Source organism: Amblyomma mixtum, chromosome 3, assembly GCF_055824585.1.
Source record: "Amblyomma mixtum isolate Tamu chromosome 3, ASM5582458v1, whole genome shotgun sequence".
In the NCBI taxonomy this organism is placed as follows: Eukaryota; Metazoa; Arthropoda; class Arachnida; order Ixodida; family Ixodidae; genus Amblyomma; species Amblyomma mixtum.
In genome coordinates this window covers 381,108,369-381,124,128 of record NC_143014.1, presented here as the reverse complement: position 1 = coordinate 381,124,128, position 15,760 = coordinate 381,108,369, and the positions used below count along the sequence as shown (strand labels likewise).

General features: G+C 47.2%; 1 long non-coding RNA gene across 4 annotated transcripts; it reads right to left on the bottom strand.

The window, feature by feature from the left end:
- Positions 1–765: 765 nt before the first annotated feature.
- LOC149357004 (uncharacterized) lies at positions 766–14,272 on the bottom strand. Of its 4 annotated transcripts, none has more exons than XR_016291765.1 (3): positions 13,921–14,272; positions 7,275–7,444; positions 766–1,630 (listed from the first exon to the last, which is right to left on the bottom strand). It is a non-coding gene; the product is annotated as an uncharacterized LOC149357004 (long non-coding RNA). The 4 variants fall into 4 exon arrangements; XR_016291766.1 differs by having other exon boundaries at positions 7,275–7,439; XR_016291764.1 differs by having other exon boundaries at positions 7,275–7,423.
- Positions 14,273–15,760: the final 1,488 nt, after the last annotated feature.

Genomic DNA, 15,760 nt, shown 5'->3' with positions numbered 1-15,760 from the left:
GTGACGCCGCTTCGTCTTGTATTGGATTAATTGCCATACCCTTTCATGGTCATGGTGCTCACGTTCCTGTATTTTATTAATGACAAACTACGGCTTCACATAATTTCGACATATATAACCAATGTCCTTTCAGTGCCGATTTCTTTTAATCATCTCAGCACTTGAAAATTGCACATTATAAATTGCTGTTGTTTGTATTTTCATGGTTGCCAGATGAGTATACCATCTCATACAGGTGTGTTCCCACATCAAAAAATTCCATTTTAATATTCTATCTAATAACAACTTTGTCCACACCTGAAGCCCATTCAGTCACGGGTAGGGCAAACTTAACAGCACACAACTGTTGGTGTTATTAGACACCAGGTTACACCTGACATACTCCTCATGTAACCATTAATTAGAGAAATAGCACCATAGAATTCATTCGTACTGCTTTGGAGTGTTAAACTCCACAAGCATGCTGCTTTCGTCAATTTTCCACAGGACGGACCATATGTGAAGCTTGCAACGTGCACAAAGGCCCCACTCAAGGCAGTGGATCAGCAAAGTAAATTTTAGTTTGATGTGCTTGTTTGACAGAAGCACTGTCTGCGGCTTTAAACAGTGGTCATATTTGCATGCAATTAGGGGCGGCGACAGGAAGGATGGACACATTGTGGGCATTGTCACTGGCAAATAGGGCAGCTTCCTGGACAAATGAAGCTTCTCGTCTACACTTCCCTCAAAAACACACCACCTAAAAAGAAAGAATCAAACACTGAACCATTTTAGCCAAGTTCTAATGTATTTCCAGTGTTGGCAGGTGAGCAGCCTGCCACAAAACCGGCTTCAGACAGACAGATAGACAAATGCGCAATAACTAAATGCGGGGAATGGCCACTATGAGTCCCAGTGCACTAAAACTACGTCTCGTTGACAACATGGGCCCCTTCATGATTCAAAGATATTTTTAAGGCATCCTCAGAGAAAATGTTGATAGAGAACCTAGTAGGTTATTTCTTCATGTTTAACAAATAAGGCCTGTAACTGAAAAAAAAAATAATCTAATAGATAATCTTACAGGCCATTAGGTAGTCTGGAATGGTGATGTTGCTTTCAGGACCAGCAATGGGGGCAAGTTTTCTATTTGAAGTGCACATAATGCAACCATCTTTCAGAAACACAAAGGCATCACAAGGACAACCAGTCCATGCAGAACTGCAGTCAGCTCATACAAACTGATAACCTTCACTTATGCTTACTAGTACAGCCTTAGAATGGCTTTTCCCAAAGGTGCCAGTGGCATCCACTAAGTTACTCAAATTAACCACGAAGCTATGCATTTGTTTTAATTAAAGCGAGTACAAAGGGGCAGATTTACCCAGTTTTTCTGTTAATTCAAGGTTGCTATGAGCACCTATACAACAAAGCAGCTGCAGAGCTCCTGTGTGGCCAGTGATGTAGCGATAATATCCGGCAAATGTAGCTCCTGTGGCGGCACATTCAGCGGGCACGAGCAGCTGACAGGCGGTAGGCAGCAAAAGCCCCGTCCGTTTCCGGTGCACGGCACTGTGCACACCGCTGACGCCCAGGCTGACAAGCATGCCAAAGTCGGCAGCAGCAGGCTGGCAAACACAAGGAAGGTCGCCTGCATCACAAAGGTAAGTGGATTAGATGGCTGCACCGTAGTACAGTCACTCAAGTCAGCACTACCGCAACTTTCGTTATGGCTATGAGGGACACCATACTGAAGGCCTCCGGGGAGTTCGACCACCTGGGGTTTCTTAACGTGTATTGACAATGCACTGTACACGGGCCTCTAGGATTTCACCTCCATAGAAATTTGGCTGCCGCTGCTGGGATCAAACCCGTGTCTTTCAGGTCAGCAGCCGAGCGCCATAACCACTGAGCCACTGAGGCGGCACACTCGGGAAATGAGTTGGCTCACAGTACAACTCGAGGTTATGTCAGCCGAGCAATGAGTTGGGCTCAGTCCCCACGTTTCACGAGAGATGCCTTCCTATCCTTTCATGACACTAATCATTTTAAACTGGAAAGGAGGATATATCTGCTACCAGACAAGAAGCTCGACAAAACAGACACGAGCCTTCTTTAGCCCGTAGAAACTAGCACTCATGCACCCAGTGCAATACAATCCAACTTGCAAAGAATGCGGCGCGATAGCCGGATATGATCACATTTTATGGAGCTGAAAAAAGGTGCCGCCACCAGTGGACCTACCACCAGTCCCTTCTCTGCAGTGGTGGGAGGCTATACTGGCTAACTCAGACCTGTTGACGCAAGTACGGGCCACTGAGTTGGCTCACAAGGTCGCCGAGAGCCACGGGCTCGAAGCCTTCCAGTATAGTGCCCGCATAGGGCTTGATGCTGACTATAAATGTTTTCCAATCCAATGCGAGCAAATGAGGGCCTACTTCGTGTTCGTTTTGCCCTTGCAACTGGTGTGTGCCTTCGTGTGATGGAGCAGCACAGGCTCCCCAGCCACAACATCATGGACAGACGGCAAATGCCTACTCATTGTGACTCTCGCCCAATGAGGCTTTCAGCCTGTCCAGGTGAGATGGTGACCTATGGTCAACACACTCCCACCTCTGGGTACACAATGCCCTTTTCATTGTCGCCATAGTCTCTAAGCTTTGCAGGGCAGAATGAGGCTCTCAGTGCCACCGGATGTCATCTGCACATAAAGATGGCTCACATACAAGCCATGTTTGTTTCGCAAGGGCTTTATAGTAGGCAGGCACTGTTTTGAAGCTTCTGCTCCAGCAAGATTTAAGCCTGGGCGAGTATGTGCACTGTGTGGTAAACGTTCGGGTACTAAAAAGTATAGCACAAGAACAAGTAAGACAAGCGCTGTACAAGTGTATCATGATTGCCCTTGCCCAGTCTTTTTTGGCATGGAGAAAATGACCACTTTGTTTCAGACTAAGACATGCTGAATATCTTATTTAACTGCCAAGGTACTTGAGTAAAGTTGTTTAAATAATTGTAATATCTATCCATTGAGGCAAAACTATGATGGATGACACACATTATAGTGCTTAGGTTCAAGATAGGCTACTAAATTAAATGAATACCAAACAAGCATCTCATTTTTGCTGCCATTGGGCTTCTAGGTTTTGCAGGTCCAAGCCCACATAGTAAGTTGTGCACCTTCTAATCATTCCAGTCTTAACTTGCGCCATGACTCACATGCGACAATGTGCCACTTTCTTGCACCAGTGAAATGCTTTCGACCATATGAGCAGCTTATAAAATTTTTAAAAAATACCAGAACTCCAAAAAAGCCACAACTACGATTATTAAGCGATCAAAGTGGGTTTTCCCAACATTGAATTGTTATGATATGTCTGCGTCCTGATGAAGTGGAGGCTTACATCTGCACTAAATGTATGACACCATGGTGAAAACGAAGCTTCCAGCAGAGATACTTGGTTGTGAACACATGACAGTAGCAATTCACTAGATTCAGGAAATGGAGAGACAGCTTTCTGTCATCAAGTGTGCCACAGCTTGTGGAGGTAGTTATGAAAGGGCACAAAACTTAAGGATCACTGCGATCATCAATTACTCTAACTGTTTCTGCAGTCAATCACGTCCTGGAGGTAAGAAATTTTGAATACTGAGTTTTTTTCACCTGCAGGATTCAGTACACTAGAGGGACTGATTAGTTTTTGAAGAAATAAACTAAAACTATGCAAAATAAAAGTGTTCACACGCATGTCATCAGAGAATATTTTTGAGATGAAATGCAAAAAAAATTCCAGAGCAGTTTTGAAAAATGAAACAGTTAAAATGCAGCCACAATGAGGCTGTGTGGTTGGTAAAAACAATTAATATGGTATAGCAGAACCTCAATGAGTTGCATCCCAAGCAGCACACTACATCAGGACTAATCTGCAGCTACAAAGTGTGCCCCCTACTTCTTTTCGTGTTTTACAGTGCCACAAAACTTCTGCATATATAGAGCACCTGGAAGGCCGCGCATTGTCTCATACAGCCCAGTCTGCTGCAACATACCCTGACAAAGAGCACTGCAGTATCAAGAACTGTAGAATGGTGCCAAAGCAAAGGAAAACAGATTTAGGAGGCCTTCCCAAAGTAAGCACTCTCTAGCCTCCTGCCGTCTACAAACTGCACGCTTGCACTATGAATTAAGTCATACTAATACACTGAAGTGAAGATTCTTCCACACATAAAATAAATTGAAGTAACGCAGTTGGACAGCAGTTTGGGTGGATGGGTGCATCATGAAAGAAAGCTGGAAAAACTGATTAGTAACAAGAGGAGAATCACAGGAGAGTTTATTGTTTCTGCACTGTTTTCTTTCAAGATAAAAAGTAACGCAGGCCTTAACAGTCTTTGTATTAGAGTAAAAAAAAAGAATGACTTCTCAATAAGCACTTTCTACAAACCACATCAGAAATTTCCTTTATATTTGTTACATATGTTACCTTGTGAAATATTTGCATAGTCTCTCTACATCAGGTGTATACATTGAAACCACGTGCCGTGCAAGACCTATGCTTGTACTAGTTTGAATGACTGTCACATGCCACATTTGGCAATTAACTGATACTGCGTGACATTCCCCTGGCAATAAATCCTTCCTCCTTTGAGGAACAAATCATGCAGAGAATAGGCCTGTAGCCCGCTCTAAAGTTTTTATAGCCAGAAGGGAAACCGCTCTGGATATGTAAAGAAAAAAAATCGAACCTGAAAACGAAGATAAAAAGATGTATGCCACCAGCTGAGATATCAGAGCACACTTATAGCAATTACCAATATTATATCCAGAAACACGTACGCTGGAAGAATGAAGAAAGCTATAATGTACAGCATACTGTACAAACAAAACTACAGTGAAATGTTTACAGTGAAAGAAATTTGTCTTCACCTGCATCAGCCCTCCTTATGCACTGCCTTAAAGGGGTGGAGACACCAAATTTTGAAGCTATAAAAAGCCTACTATGGGATTCCTATGTATGCAAGGGCACTCACAGCCAGGTGTTCGACGCAACAAACGTTTAAAAGATATTTTAATTCGGTTCCAAAGATTACCTAAATGCTCACTCTCACGATCTAGACCCATCGCTAGCGCCATCAACCATGACGTCACAAGGGGTGTAGAAAAATGAAAGTTTTAGTGACGTCATACCAAAATACAGTGACGTAGGATGAGCGGGGCACAGCCGCGTGAGCGCAGTCGCCGCGCCAGCGAGCCGCGTTTGCTGCTAACCGCCGCTCGCTCGGTTTGTGGCGCGCGTTGCGAACAGCGTAGCAACGTCCGATTGCAGCTCGTTGCCTGCGTCCGGCCTGCTAGATGTCAACGGCGGGCCGCTCGCGGCAACAACAACGACGAGAAGCGGCAGCCAATGCGAGCGCGGAGAGCGGCAGCGTCATGATGACATAGGGCGCACTCCTTGGGGCCGGGCGGCCTGCGCCAGTCTTCGTGCCGAACGCCGGCATCTGAAGGACGCGATAGTATTGTTTGTTCACGTTCATAGCAAACCCTGGGATATGTGAATATCAAAAATGCATCGTTTCTGACGATCGTTGGCAAATACCGAGTTCCTGGTAGAAGTGATGACTGCGATATGCATGCAAATTTCATCCCATAGCCGGTTTTGTGCTGCTGCTACCTGGTGCGGTTCGCCTGCCGTCTGCTAGCTCTGTTGCTGAAGACGTCGTAGAAATCGAACATATATTTTATTATGGGACGAGTTCACAGTAAAGGGGTGCCGAGCGGAGCACGTTTCTGAGCGCTGGCCAGTCCCGAAGCGCCCTCAGCTGCGGAGTCTATGCGAAAGCAGCTAGGCCTAGCGACGACTAGGGCAGTCTGGGACCAGCGCGCAGGTCGTCGGCCGGCGTTGCCGCAGGCAGTGTCGTTGCCGAAAGATCCCCTTTTAGCACAATCATGCTGTCGTATCTCGAATCTAGAAAGCATCCTTTCTGGTAGCATGGCTGTTTTGTATTTTCTTGTGAGGACGTGAAGTACGCCGAGTCTGCCGGCCGGTCGGTCAGCCTGGATACCGTCTGCCGACTTCAAGTCATAAAAGCGAGCTAAAGAGTGTTCTTGACGTAAATAATAAACCATGGGACAAGAAATGTGAAAAAAGTGTCCTTTTTGAGGATCGCTGATCAATACTGAGCTGCTGGTAGAGGTAACAACTGTGATATGAGCAAATTTCTTGCAACAACCGCGCCTAGCAGCTGCCGCTGGCGCGACGTTGGGGTCCGGCTCGCCTGGCGCCCGCTAGCTCCGCTGCCGAAGGCGTCGATGAGATTGACCATACTATTATTTTATTGTGAGATGATTCTGTTAACACTACAGCTGTTTGTGAAAAGTAGGCCTTTCATTATAGCGCAGGCGACTTCCGAAGCGCCGGCCGCTTGCTAAACAGGCTATAGGCCTAGCGACGACCACGGCAGCCAGGCAGCAGCAGAGCTCGTCGCCCGGAGCGCCCGCGAGCGGTGCCGTTGCCGAAAGCTCCCAACATAAGCAGACATGCTTTGTCGCTGCTCGAGTATAGCTGGCAGTTCTGATAACAAGGCGATCTTGTCTTTTCTTGTGGTATTTGTACACCATCCCAAGCAGCGCTCAGGTACTGCTGCACGGTAGCGAAGTGTGACACCGGTTGTGGGCGCAGCTTGGGAGAGCGGCGCAGCGATGCTTACTGGCATTTTGCAAAGTGTTTCGCATCCTCACGCGAACCCGCGAAGGCGATGTTAGCGTGCGAACAAAAAAAAGTCGATGTCCTCACTCATTGGAATCAGATCTGTCAGAATCCGAGCTGCTGGGACTAGATATGCAGTTGTTTGTTTTCATGCGCTGGTCAGCACGTGTGTGAGAAAGCAGACGATGCAGCAGTAGGTGCGTCACTTCTTTTTGTGGGCCCACGTGACCAAGCGAAGCAGTTGATCTTCCCCCTCTGTGACGTCACTGTACAACTCGGCGTTCCGAAACCGAAACCGAAAATCATTCACCTAAAAATGCTATAATAAATTATTCACTGTGAATATATGAATCTTTGAGTGTGTATCATGCTTCCTGGAGCCATAAGAAACGTTTGAAACTAAGAACACGCGAACCACAAATTTGGTGTCTCCACCCCTTTAAGTTACAATCTGGCAATATATGGCATCTCCGCCAAGGTGGAAAGAGACAGAGCCACGCAAGTGTCTAAGTGGAGCTGTCAGGAACGACGCTCAAAAAGATTAATTCCGGATTTCTCCAGCTGCACTCAGCCCCCCGTGCAGACTCTACTCACGATACACAGCTGTCAGGACCTCCGTGAAAGGGATTCAGCACCAACGAATCACCTCTGCCTCCATCTTGAGTGCAGCCACAAAAACGCCCGCTTGCACCATTTCACTGGACAGCGTCCGCGTTGCGGTCTCGCTCTTCAAGGATGGCCTCCTGCAGATGGCAAAAGCTGCGCTGTGCCACATGTCAGTGCGCATTAAAGATCCCCAGGTGGCCGAAATTATTCCTGAAGCCCTCCTCATCATCATTCTACTAAACCAAATGATAGTGCAGAGTGAAAATATGTATAGACCTCCTTCACCCCGCGACGTCACGAAGATGCGGTGGCGCTGTTGTCAGTAGCGACTTTCGCGCGGTAGGCAAAACTGGTTCCGCCTGCCCGTGCCTACCGCAGCTGCCGCAGCTACCGGCGGCTGCATCATGCCTGCGCACTGCAGAAGCAGCATGTACTGACCAGCTGCGTCACTGTTGAATCCGCGTAGTAGCATAAAACAGAAAACAGATGTTTCTCGCAAATAAATACCGCATTAGGAAATGGGTCGCGGTAGTAAAAGCGCGAAGTCTGGGTGTCGACCGGCGCCGCCAACGTACTTCATAGCCGGGAAATTGCCGCGCTCATTCACCTGAACAGCAGCAACGTATGCTTAAAACTGCGGAAGGAAAAAAATGAAGTAGCTGAGCTCGTATTTATCACCCTGAGCTGGTATGCACGGGCGCCGGCAGGGTCACTCACCACCAAGGAGTTATTTATTTGGTTGATAGAACAGCATGTTTTAACGTGTGTAGAAGTTATACGAACTTATAATCGCGCGTTTTAGGGCATTTAAAATATATTTAAAACGATTACTCAACATGACCGGCATAATTATTTGATTCTAGTAAAAATAAGTCTGGTAAGTCGTGAAAATCTTGCGCGGTCACGCTGGCATGCTTCGAACAGCGTACTTTAAGTGTGCTAAAAGCCACATGCTTTTCATTGCACCATGCATGGTTCATAATCTGCTTCATAAAGTAGTACATGATCGCGAAGCCTGTTTGGAAAGAAGCAGCCGCAGGCGGCCTACCAACAGAGGCACGTAGCGAGATTGACAGTGGATGAGGCAATGAAAAGTTTTTTCTTTATTGATCCATGATGTATGAAACCAAATTCGGTGCAAATATGACACTGATCTGGTAATTTCATTAATGCGTTTTATTTTCAGTTATACCTGGCACAGTTCTTCGGTAATTGTAATTAACACCTTCTTCAAGTCACCCCGGGTCTTGAATAATGAAGTAGAAAGTGCGAAAATTTTTTTATGCCAGCATGTCCCCAAAGCCCTGTTCTCTATGATGGCGGTATTACTTCTTTTTTTTTTAGATTATCAGTACTTATGTTTGCATAGTCACATGAAAACTTTTGTTATCAAAATAACTGACATACTACTGCTCCTGTAGAAAAAGATCGCGAGATTTATTGCACTCCTCAGCGTCTATGGAATCGTTCGCGACAAATAGAATCAATCCACTTCCATTATTTACAAATTTACGAAGGGGTGTGTGATGCCGATCACTGAAAATGTGGTAGATCAAAAAACAAACCTTTAAGTTTACTCCCTTGTTTATGGCTTCTTCGCTTTCGCTTTGGTCAAAGAAATGCGGCACTGAAATCAACGAAACCTCTGATCCCTCTTCTCCGTAGTGATGCTACCATTGTGGCGCTCCGTCGTCAGAAATCCGCAGAATTCGCGACGTGCCAGGACCATCAGAAACCCCATTACCTCACAATTTTTTACGAACACAGATCTAAATACCGTAATTTTATGAATTTCTACTGAATATCTTGCTATATTTTTTCGTCACCAAACCGAAGACCCAGGGCTAGGAAAGAATATAATTTCAGGAATTCAAACTTTTCACCAAATCGACCAGTTTAAGAAGGGAAGTCGGCCTGGCTGGTGCCTGATCTGACGGCTAAAAAGATCGGGACACGATCGACGCTGTCCCCAGTTTTCGCACTGCGCGACACGTATCAACAGACGGTGAGCGCACGTCGGCTCTGCCGAAAAAACGCCAGTGCTTCCCTCAACACTGTCCCAAGGTAAAATCATTCTGGCTAGTGCCGAGTGTCAAAAACTTATTTTCTATTCAATGCCTACGGTAGAAACCAACGGCAGAAACGCTTTCTAGCCATAATACAATACACCGCAGCGAAATACGCCGCACATGGCCAACGCGAGCCTGTATACTTCGAGGAATACTAAGTTAAAAGCATCAACCATTGTTACTATTCTCAGAAACTCAAAACGCACCTACAAGCCTTGAAAACCGGCGCTGCACCACCCCAACTCGACGCCACTCCCTGGCCTCTTGCCTACCGCGAGCCCGCTAGCGACTGCAGCGCCACCTCGCTTGTTTACAAACATGCAGGAGGTCTATAGGAGGTATTCACATGACGTCATCCGCAAGGGGCGCTAGCGGCCGGCGCGGCATTCGCCATGTTGGTGGTCGCGCGCGCGGCCGCCGCAGCCAGTGGCAGCGTTTGAGTAGCTGGTGATGGGTGAAATGTGAGTGTATTTCGCGTCTCGCCGCACGTAATTTCTGTCCGACCCGTGCCGCCGCGTGACTGAGTGAATATTCCGTGAACTGTGCGAAGCAGAAAAGAGCGGGCACGCTCAGAAGGTTCTACTTTGTGAAAAGGTCGACCCCCCGTAGGAATGCGGAGGCACCGGCATGGTGTGCGACGTATACAAGACTGCTGCCGCGCGTTGAATTCACCGGTATCGAGGCCCACCTTGTGCACGGCTTAAGTTTGCTGGCAGGCCAAGGAATTAAAGGATATAAACCTATGAGAGGGTGCAATTACTTGACAAGCGGGTGAGTCCAAGAGTCGTGCTGTGGGTGCCGACGTCCGCGGTGCCGACGGCCGAAGTGCCGTTTTTGAAGAGGTGAGTAATTCGAAGGGTCTGTTCACTTAGCTGTAGCTTAACTTGTCATCTCTACCTGCTGAAAGTGACGTGTTACAACTGAATCTAGCGGAACGGCTGCACACTGCGTTGCTGCGAAAACGGTCTTGTGCATACGAAGCAGCGCTACGTGGCTACAATCAAAACTGCAAAACATTCTCGCTGTGTCTGCCGTTCGTGCTGCAAGCGCATGGCAGTATTTGTTTGGCCGTTCTGTCGGGTAAATAAGGCAGCTATGACGCTTTGCCTTTCTGCTGAAAGACCGTACATCTGAGAAGCGTCAGCAGTTCGCGGACTACAGCTAGGCGCTTGAATTATCAATTTCTTCGGTGGCAGTTCTGGAATTTCGGTAATTAATCGTGCTGTTTATCCACGATGTGCCCTGCATGACTAGCTGACAGTTATCAACTGATATTAAAAGCTGCAAGTCGTGTACGTTCTTGCGTGCAGCGCAGCCAGCCAGTTTTGCTGCCGAGTTGAGGCAGCTCGGTTATATCACGGCGCAGAAGAATTCTGCTGCAAACTTCATGCACAATACGCGCTCCACAAAGATAAGTGGTCGCTGACGTATTCAACAACGTACAAATATGTTACGGATCACTAACAGTTCAGGCCGGGTACCTCACTGCGCACCGTGACACTGCGCGAGCTGGCCTGAAACGACCGCAAACATGGCGCGCCTGCCGCGACGACGCTCGCGCCGTCTGGTAGCGCGGCCTCAGTGAATACCTCCTATAGAAAAAAATGTCTCAAAAGGCGCGTACATGAATCCATTACTCTACATGAAAATAGGGGGTAGGGGCACGTCTTGGACTTTGACAGAATAAATCTTGTCACCAACTGTAAACACAGGATGCTCTGCTACCATGGGCGTCCGGAGGGGGGGGGCAAGGGGGGGCGGCTGCACCCCCCTGGAAAATCACTCACTCGAACCGTGAGTGATGGCCGCACGCCAGGGACGATGGTGCGCTCAGCCAAAAGGGTAAAAGCAGCCCCGCTTCCACGCTTTGGGTCACATATCTGCGAAATTCCGCGTCCGGGCGCGCGTCGTTCCGCCGTTTTCAAACCACGCCATCGTTAACTCTACTGAAGGGCGACCTGTTGCAGACATACAGCGGCACCAGCGAGCATGTGTTTCGAGCCGTCTTGAGATGGGTATCTGTTTCTATGATCTCTAGAGAGATAGCGACACGGAGGCAGACAGTGCACAGGGCATCTTGTTTTCGCCTTCGTTACGCCGGTCACCGATGAATCCTTCAGGAGGGAAGGACAAATCAGCCGTGTCCACCCCCGCTTTGTCCGACTGCTCAGGGGCAAGCGGGCGATCAGACGGCGCCACCGCCGCTCGCTGTCTCCTCCGATCCTCGGGAGAGCGCAGTTCGGTAGAAGCGCCGCTTTCAGAATCTTCGGCAAAGGGGATTAGCTGCTTTTGTTCACGGCGACGCAGTCTCCAGAGGCGCCCCACACCAGCGTTCCTTACGTCTTCTCCGAAAACCAGCGCCTTTGGTCAACGCAGCCCGATAGCGCCCGCCTGGCTCGCCTGTCCCCTCTGTCTGGGCCTCAAATCACAACAGCGCCCATGTACTGTGCGATGTCAGTGCATGGTAAACAGACCCAGGTGGTCGACATTATCCGGAACTCTGTACTATACTCCGTCCCTCATAGCCTGAGTCGTTTAGGGGCTCTGAACCCCATAAAAACACAAAAACAAATTTTACGACCGGAGTGGCGAGTGTCCCTTCCCCTCGGAAGTCGCGCGGCGTTCCTTTCACCCCCAGAGTGCGCATTCGGGTATATTGCGGCAAGTAAGCCCTTGCACGTGTGCGCGCCTCTGTGTTTGTGCTTCGGTGTTTTTAGTGGCCGGTTGTCAACGAAGCTGAGAACAACCAAGACAGCGGACGAGAAAACGACGAGCGGCGAGCAGTGTGTGTGCGGTTGCCTGACTGTGCGGATGCGCGAGCAAGATGAAGCGAGGTGTATGAAGCTGCGAGCGTGCATTTATCTTGTAAATAAGTTTTCGTTGTATATATAGTCATCTTTTGTTTTCAACGTACCCATTCAACCGTTTTTCCAATCAATATGTATGATGAGTGTGCACCGAGAGCGTGTAATGAAGCACTGAAATGAATTTATCACCCGTGTAATTACGCAATTCGCCCAGAAAAATCCGAGGCGCCTACAGTTGCTGTTCAAGGAAGACTGACTGAGTGAGTGAGTGACTGTAGTTGCGTGTTTGTGAACATATTGTGCTGTGTGCTGGTCATCAATTCGGGTGAGTCGAGAACCCGTATGCAGCAAGACTGAGCACACTTCTCCACGAAGTGATAGTATCTTTTTGCATTTTTTTATTAGTTTTAATGGTTTCTTCGTTGATAAACTCCAATGTATCTCTCCTAGCTTTTTATTTCATGTGTGTATTTTACTTATTTCTTATTTATATACAAATAAATAAGTTTATTCCGCAAATAGTGCATTTTTGCTACGAATATACCCCCCCCCCCTCCGGCGCCTACAACCAATGGGCCCCCCCCTGCAAAAATTTCTGCGGACGCCCTTGTCTGCTACTAATGCAAGAGACAGAAACAAAGCCCATGTATACAGATAAAGGGCACGCATTAGCACTGTGATAAAATATGTGGAAGTTTTCAGACATGAGCAAAGCAATAAAGTGCATGTGCCTGGTTATATTCACCTTAATTGCTCGAAATGCTGCACAAGACTGTTAAAGAAAGCCAAATGCTTCTTCACTGGCTGTGGTGATGCAGAGGCTACAGCATTGAGCTGCTCAGCAAGAGTTGCAAGTGTTATCTCAGCGTAGCATTCACATTTCATTGGCGACAAAAAGCAAAAATGTCCATGTGCTGAGAGACAGTGTTAAAGACTCCAGATGGGCGTCATCAATTGGTGACAGGTGTTCAGAGTGGCATTTCTTATAGCTACAACACAGCTTCAGGACAAGAACTCCACAAAAAGGACTTTACACAACTGTGCATAGATCTAATGTGTTTCTTGAAAACACAAAGTGAACAAGCTTGTTGCCAGCATTTAGACAAGAGGGCTTGTCTTCGCCCACATGAAGAAGTGCTCTTGTTGAAACATTGGCATTCCCAAGAACCCTAAGGCTCTTTCCTCCCTTGTTCACTTTGTGATGATCACAGTCATGCCATGCGAGCTGAAAAGAATGTACGAGTGTTCTTCAAGCATTCTCCAGCTCAACACGCAAAGCACACATGCAAACATATGAAGAAAGCAGTATATCTGTAATGTAATAGCAACATGTGCAAATTACATAAGATACCCATCTTCAGGTTTCAATGAAAACCTGAATAATTTGAAGACAGACAGATGAATTTATTTGAAAAAAACTTACTATGTAGTCAGCCTGGAGATTATGCAAAGTACAAGTGTACAATTCTTTAACTGAGCAAGCTTAACGAAAATTTTCGATAAGCATTTGCTATCCAGTTTTTACCATGGTGCACTCCTCGAGCTGCCCCTATCAACCATTGCTCAATCAATAACTAGCGCTAGCAAGGCAGGGCATTATACGAGGTATGATGCACGTATTTGCATCGCGGTGTTCCGTACTGAACTCTCAGCACGCAGATTTCTTACTAATAGCGTTCTTAACTCTGCGCTTAATGACACACTCGGTAGATGCATGCTGCACTTCAGTTCGATATCACGCAATTAATTGTCTCTCACCAACGGCGTAAGTCACTCGTAAGTCTATAGATGCGACGACGCCAAGGGTGCACGGTGTCAGCCCACTTCCTTCGACGGAGCTTGCTTTTCAACAAAGTGCGCAAGTGAAAATCGCAGCGCAGCACGTTTCGCTTGGCGTAAGCATCATGATTCGATTAAGTGCTCACTTCAGAAACTGAAACGTCGTGCACGCGACTTGCAGCGTGAAACAACACACCTGACTTATGACACTCCACTGCCAAGCCACGGCCGTCTCAAAAACACTATGACGACGCAGCGGACGCAACTACGCACACCACATTCGCAAGCGTCTCTTCCGAGCGACGCGGCGCTACTCGAGCCGCGGCGACCCCCGCACTCACCCCGAAGCTCGGCGGAGAAGGAAGATTGTGAGGAGAGAGGAAAACGGAGGAGGAGAGACGAGCCAACTCACTGGTTGCGAGGCGGCTTCACAAAAACCTCTCCTTACCTTCCTCCTCGAGTGTACAAAGCTCTCCCCTGTCCTTTATGCTCTCCCTTTCCCTTTCATTTCCGCCGGCTGCAGCTCGGGTAGGGTGCGGCAAGACTCTTTTGCTTTATTTTTTTTTAAATAAACCACTACCACCACCTTCATCCTCGATTTCACAGACTCCCGCATGCCCTTTCCCATTTGCCCTGTCCTTTTTTTTTTACCCTCGCACGCAGGCTGCGGACGCGCGCCTGGATGGATGGATGGATGGATAGGAGCGCCCCCTTTGAAACGGGGTGGTGGCAATTGCCACCATGCTCAGCTTTTCTTTATTTATTATTTTTTTTGTTTACTGTGTTGGCAATTCTCATTAAGATTCTCCATCAACTTTGCCTACGGTTTCCTACTATTCTAACCTTATGCCACATCTCTGCTTTTCAACCACCAATCCTCCAATCGCTTTTTGCTGACTTCCACTGCAGATTTATTTACATGACCATTGTTATCTTTAAACCCTAGGGCCTCAGAAAGAGTGACTGTGCCTGCATCGACATCCGGATGGATACCATCACATTTGATTATGAGGTGTTCAATTGTTTCCACAGATCTACCACACACTGCACATGTGTCATCTTCTTCGTTAAATTTCTTTTTGTAGCTGCGCGTTCTAAGACACCCTGATCTAGCTTCAAAAAGTAGGGCACTGCCTCTTGAGTTATCATAGAAAAATTCTTTCCTGATCTGCCTTTTCCAGAATCGATATAGTTCTACACTATGTTTCTTTTCCATTGAATTCATCCAATTTTTAACTTCCGCGTTTTTAACCTGTCGTTTAATGCTCTTTCTTTCTCCGTCCTCATGACCGGCATACTTACTGGTTAGTTTTCTAGTTCTTTTCCGCCACTGTGAGTCAACGTTCTTTCTGTATAAATATTTAAATACCTATAATAAATATTTAAATTTAAATATTTAAATTTAAATATTTAAATTTAAATATTTAAATAAATATTTAAATACTCTCGACGCCAGTCGCCACCTATCGGCGCGCGCGGCCTGAGGGACTGCGGGTCGCGCCGGCGCCGCGCATAGAACGCATGTTTACGTGTTCGCTTCTGCCGTTTTGTGCTCCATCAGCTAACGTATGAGGGTGTGTGCTGTGCGTCACTACTCACATTTTCCCTCTTCCAGACAGTGCTGCGGTTATCTTGTGCGCAGTTACTCGTTAACGTGACATCCGAGGGTAGTCGACCAGGTAGTGTACGGACTGGAAACCGGCACTTCGAAGCAGATTTCTGCGCTGTCGTGTCGTTTGTTGTCGCCTTTTACGTGCGATATCATCTATGATAATATTATGCATTAGAATGTAGATCTATCGACTTGACTCAGTGGAGT